The sequence below is a fragment of the Neolamprologus multifasciatus genome, chromosome 15, assembly GCF_963576455.1.
Source record: "Neolamprologus multifasciatus chromosome 15, fNeoMul1.2, whole genome shotgun sequence".
In the NCBI taxonomy this organism is placed as follows: Eukaryota; Metazoa; Chordata; class Actinopteri; order Cichliformes; family Cichlidae; genus Neolamprologus; species Neolamprologus multifasciatus.
The window spans coordinates 38,156,889-38,162,888 of NC_140453.1; positions in this window are offsets into that span (position 1 = coordinate 38,156,889).

Here is a 6,000-nt window from a genome sequence, read left to right on the forward strand (position 1 = left end):
GCACACAATTAACTTGATTTCAACAAGCGATGTTGACAAACATCTAAATTCCTGTGCAGACACCAAGGCTGTATATAGGAGTAGCATTGCAAAATGTTCTGCTCTTTGGACTAAAGCAAGTCGATCAACATTAGCCTCTGAACAGGTGGAGGAAGTCAGCCGGAGGAAACTAATGGTACCGACATCCACAACGTGATATTCCCTGTATGAGGCCATTTCTAGAATCATCACAATTCCCTTGAATGAACTTAATCCCCTGTGTGTAAAACTGGGAATCAAGTGCCTTAATGAAAGGGAGTACCAGTTCTTGAAAGAGTACCGTACTGTGATGAAGCCCCCGACAGTGGCTCTGGACATCTTACAAGGGGATGAGTGCACCTACGGGGCTTTACTGCCAACACTCACAAGCCTGATGTCAAAGACGCTTGCCCTGAAAGATGACCTCTCTAGAATGACAGCCAGCCTTCCAGATGTCATTGTAAAGGTAAGATTATTATTAATTGCTTCGGGTGGATTTGTTAAATTTATTATACCATTCACAGTGGGTGGATGTTATACTTTGTTTTAAGCAGCGTGTACAATTATTAAAATGATAGAATAAAAGACCAAGTATTCACCCCTTGTTAAATATCAGGGATATTGATCATCATTAATCATGAATATTAATCATAATATCAACAAAAGCCTCAACCAAAATTAAATCTCATACAGTATTGATAATAGAAAATATAGATGGTTTAGAGCTTTAAAGCCCACAAAATAATGACAATAGGTAATTATATAGTAAAATAATTTTATTCTGTTACAGGCCATCAAGACTCATTTTGATGCTGTTCTGGATAGCCAAGAAGGACTTCTCGCAGCGGCCACTTGTCCCAAGTTTAAACTTCGTTGGCTGAGAGATGAGCATAGGAGAGAGTATGTGAAGGAGCTCCTGATAACAGAGTGTTGTAAAGCTGCTCCTGCAACTGAGAACACTAATGTGTCCCAAATGCCAGCAAGCCCAGCCAAAATGGACTTTTTTGAATTTCAGAATCAGCCCACAGAAAGCTTCTCAGCAGAAAAATAAGTAACTGACTTTTTAAGGTCAGGCTATGAACTTGAGATTCTGAATCAGTTCCCAAATCTCAAAAAGATGTACATGAAATACAACAGTCCAACTCCATCCACTGCACCAGTGGAACGGCTGTTCAGTTTAGGTGGATTGGTGCTTTCCCCAAAAAGGAACAGAATGTCTGATAGAAGGTTTGAGAAGCTTCTGCTGATGCGATATAACCACTGTTTCAGTCCAAAAGAAAACAATAAAACATATGTCTTTTTCAGGGTTGCCACAAAATGAGACTGGATTAACATCCTAAATGTAGCATGCAATAGCATTTTCTGTTTTTGTAATCTCAATATTATGCCTCTCTGCACTTTACCAACTGTTAAAATATGTTATTGTTAATTTTATTTATTTTATTTATTTATTTTTTGCTGTATTTATATGAAAGGATGTGTGTGTGTATACACAAAAATAATTTGTTATATGCTGGAGTATGCAGAAATACAGTTTAAGCCTTTATTTTCTTAAAATATGGTGTAATTTGCAGAAATATGTTCAAATGTTAAACAAATTTATTAAAGTCAAAGACTGTTGAATTTAATTTAATTTTTGTTTGATGCAGTGTTTATAAAGTTACGATTAAAAGTAATAAACAATTTTTTAAAAAGACACTTTTCCATTTGATTCACTTTTATATGATGGATTATGCAGAAAAAATAGAATTGGCCCAGAAGGTCTATTGCTTTATCACGCATTCAGGTAGTGTATCATGTTTTTTAAAAGTAACTAATTACTTTTGAAAATAAGTAATCAGTAAAGTAACGGGATTACTTTTTTGAGAAGTAATCAGTAATCAGTAACTAATTACTTTTTCAAGTAACTTGACCAACACTGGTTGCTGTAGGCTTTTCCCCCTTGTTGCAAATTTAATATGCTGTTCAAATGTGGGGAATACTAACCATAAGTGAGCATGGTTGAAATCCCCAGCTATAATGTGCACTGTGTCAGAATGGGAGTTCTGTTGACTGCTTATTGTCGTGTGCAGCTCCTCCATGGCCGAGTTAGCATTAGCATCGGGTGGTACATACACGCCTGTTACCATGACAACAGTAAACTCGCGAGGTATGTAGACGGGTCTGCATTACACAATCAAATATTCCAAATCCGGGGAACAGTGGCTGTCTAAAGTCTTTGTGTTTTTGCACCAGCTGTCCTTGATGTAGATGCATAACCCCCTCCTTTGTTCTTACTGGAACGGAAAGGAGCGGTTCCTGTCGTGACAGTGGACCGTGCGGCCTGCTAGCTCAATAGCCAAGTCCAGAATTGATGGCTGCAGCCAAGACTCTGTGATTAGTACACTGCTGCTGTCCCATACACAGTTGTTGACTGGAATCTGTAATCTCAATTCGTGGATTTTGTTGGTTATGGACCTGACGTTGGAGAGGAAGATACTCAGAAGCAGTGGCTTAAATGGTTGTCTCTTTAACCGTGCTAGCAAAGCCACGCTTTTGCCTCCTTTGTTTACACATCTGTGTGCGCCGCCATTTTGTGCTAGTACAAGATGTACAAAATGCATGTCGGGGATCTGAATTGAATGTAACATTTTATATTTTTTAAACTATTTTGTGCTTAGTATAGTATAGGTGGCTAAAATTCTGACCATGAAGCTTTGCTCAGACCAAATGTACCCACCTAGCAAAATTGGTATGGCCTGGATCTAGCCTGCACAATGTGCTTACACATGGCCCACATACCGCAAAAAATGACGGCCCTTTGGTGGCCCAGATCTGGTTTGCCAGAGGTGGTCCACACATGGGCCAGCACAAGGCCATTTGCAGACGCACTGGTGGTCCTGTGCTAGCCCATGTGTGGATTACCTTTGGCAAACCTGATCTTGGTCCACCAAAGGGCTGTCATTCTTTGCAGTATGTGGGCCATGTGTAAGTTGTGTGCAGCCACAGGCCAGTTGCAGACACACTGCTGGCCCTGTGCTGGCCCAGAACAGTTTCAGCTCTGGCCCCAGATGTCAGCCTAATGAAGCCATGTAATAACATCATGTGCCGGAACATAATAGTGCAAAAGTAGCATGACGAAACTCTGTTCAGACAGTGAATGGACTGATTCTTACATAGCACTTTTCTACTCTCCTGGATTACTGAAAGTGCTCTATACAGCATGCCACATTCACACACTTTCTCTAAACTGAGTCCTTCCGAAATAGATTCATACATATTCACACTCTTGACATGCAGACTGGAGGAGCCAGAGATCGAACCACTAACCTTCTGATCAGTAGCAGACCTGCTCTACCTCCTGAGTTACAGCCACCCAGTGTTAAACATGAGTAGACCCGCAATAGGTTTTGGATAAAGTGTACACTCACAAACCTGTCAAACGATTGTATAGGAATTTCTTTCACCTAGATATTAATGACATTATTTATTGTATTAACATGTCTGACACTCATACTGTAAGACAAATGGTAGGGGGTGTAGCAAGGATGTTGGGGGGGAAACAGGAACTCCAGAGGACCAGTCTTTTGTCTCTTGAGGACTCTGGGAAGTAGCAAGGGAGTGTGAACCTTAAGGTGTGAAACAGCTGTGTACTGCCTTTGTTCCTAGAGAAGGTATTTAACTGAGAGCCATGCTAGGCTCAGAGAGACTCTGCTGACCGTCTGTCCCGCGGCCATGGGGGCTCCACAAGCTTGTTTGTATGTTGTCGTTGTGTGCTTGGATTAAAGAATGTTAGCTACCGCTCACCGCTCGTCTGCAGGCTTTATTTAAGTGGAAAACTTCCACAACAAAATGGCGCTGTGAGCAGGGTGGTCCGTGTGGTCGCTGAACAACGGTTCCGTGGACGGGCTGATCACCCCTGAGGGAAAAGGTACCTTTGTCCTACCAGCTGTTGAAGCGAAGGAAATGGAGGAGTCACGGAGCCGTGTGTTTCAGTCACCACCGAGATCATTGATTTTGAGGGGACCTCTGCAGATGGGTGAGTTGTAGCTAACTTGTATACAGTCATGGAGAGTTTTTTGTCTGGCCGGAGGGGGGAATGCTGGCCGACCCTGGAGTTCGAGTCTCCGGGAGGAAAAACCTGGTGGTTTGAGGCCCCAGGCTTGTGTTGGGTACGGCCCATCACAAGGACAGTGGCTCGAGCGCGCTGTTGGGGAGAAGCCGGCCCAGACCTGTGTTCGGTCCAAGTACGTCACAGGAACGGCGGTTCGGGTACACTGTCGGGATCCATCTCTGTGTACTATAGTGCACGGAGTGGCGGTGTTCGTTCCTTGGTGCGTAGAAGGCAAGGACCTCACGGGGGACGCCTCGTGTAGTAAAATGGGATCTAGATCCAGTAGATCGGCAGACGTTCCACCAGGCAGCCAGAGACGAAACTCAATACGTGACTGTATGGTAAGAATTGAGTAAATGTGTAGTGTGTAAGATTGCAGAGAATGGTTGTGTGGGAAACGTTGATGTGTGTGTAAAAACAGTGAAAAATTGGGTTACAAAATGTTGAAAATGGGGAACAAAAACAAGGAAAAAAAAAAAAGAAGAGAGGAGTGTAGAAATGTGTGTAACAGTTGTTTCCAACTAGAGGGAGAAGGTGGTACTGCAGGCCACCAGCTCCCCTAGGGTGGACACACACGAAAATTTTTTTTTAGCAGAATTGTTGATAAAATAAGCAAAATAGGAAGAGGGTTTGGTGTTTTTCAACGTAGAACAACTACAATCTCTCTGGGTTTTTAAGAAAGGGGAATTCAGAACCAGAGAGGGGAGAGGTGTTGTTTTAAGCAATGAGAAGAATGATCAAAATGTCTCAGTGTGTCACTTGCAGGTGAAGAGCAGACCTGGATCAATTTTCCACGTGCAGCAGTCGGAAGAAAATTATAGGTTAACATCATTAGAAACACTCAAGCCAAGTTTTGGCTGAATTGTTTTACAGCTTAACTTCCATGTGTTTGTCACCCTGAGAAAACAAGCTCCAAAAATCTCTCCCTGAAGACAAGAAATGCAGTTCCAGAACAACGAGATGGATCTCGAGAGCTCACAGCAGCATCCTGAGCAGTGAAGACAAGGTCCAGCAGCAACAGCTGTGCAAGACAGCGACAGCAAGGAGAAAAATGGCATCATCATGACTGGATGGATGGATGTGCATTTCCAACGAGCTGCACCTTCACTGTGTGTGAATGGACTTTTGAAAAGACTGCCTGAGTTGGACATTTGCCACTTTTGGAGCAAAATGGCAAAATGAGACAGTGGAAAACACAGGACAAAGCTGAAAGACAACTGACTCTCACTGGACTGCTGCAAGGGGGGGAGATGAGATGAGACCACAGTGAAAGGAGAAGGGGACAACATGGAGGAAGGCTGTTGTAGTGTGGGAATGAAATTTGGGTTTAGGAAACTGGGAAGAAAAACGACTGCCTTGCGTGGAGAATTGAAAAGTGTCTGGAGCACCGCAAAGAGGAGAGGTACACAAAAATGCATTAATCCTACTAACACATACACACATGCAATGAAGCTCATGAAGACCAAATAGCATTTTAAGCATTTCTGTTACCATCATCTTGTCCGGTTAGCTTAGTAGGTTAAGAAATGATACATAGACTAGTGAACTAGTATTATTTTTGGGGAAGGATGATTGAATCATTGCAGGGGTGAACAGAATGCTGCGGGAGGGTCAAATGAGTGGAGACTAATAGATTATTGAGTTTCTGGTTTCTGATGTGTGGGGGAGGTCTTATCATGACACACATCTGGGTACATGGGGAAAACAAAAACTAATTTTCTAATAGAATATTGTTGTTGTGTGAGGTGTGTGACTGGTGGATGAAAGTTTTGGGGATTTACTTGGCTGATGCATTTTCTTTTGGTACCACCTTGAACCTGCCAATTAGTTGTTTTGATCTATCATTCTAAGAGAGTACGCTTAGACAACTTGTAAAACTAGGCCTTCAT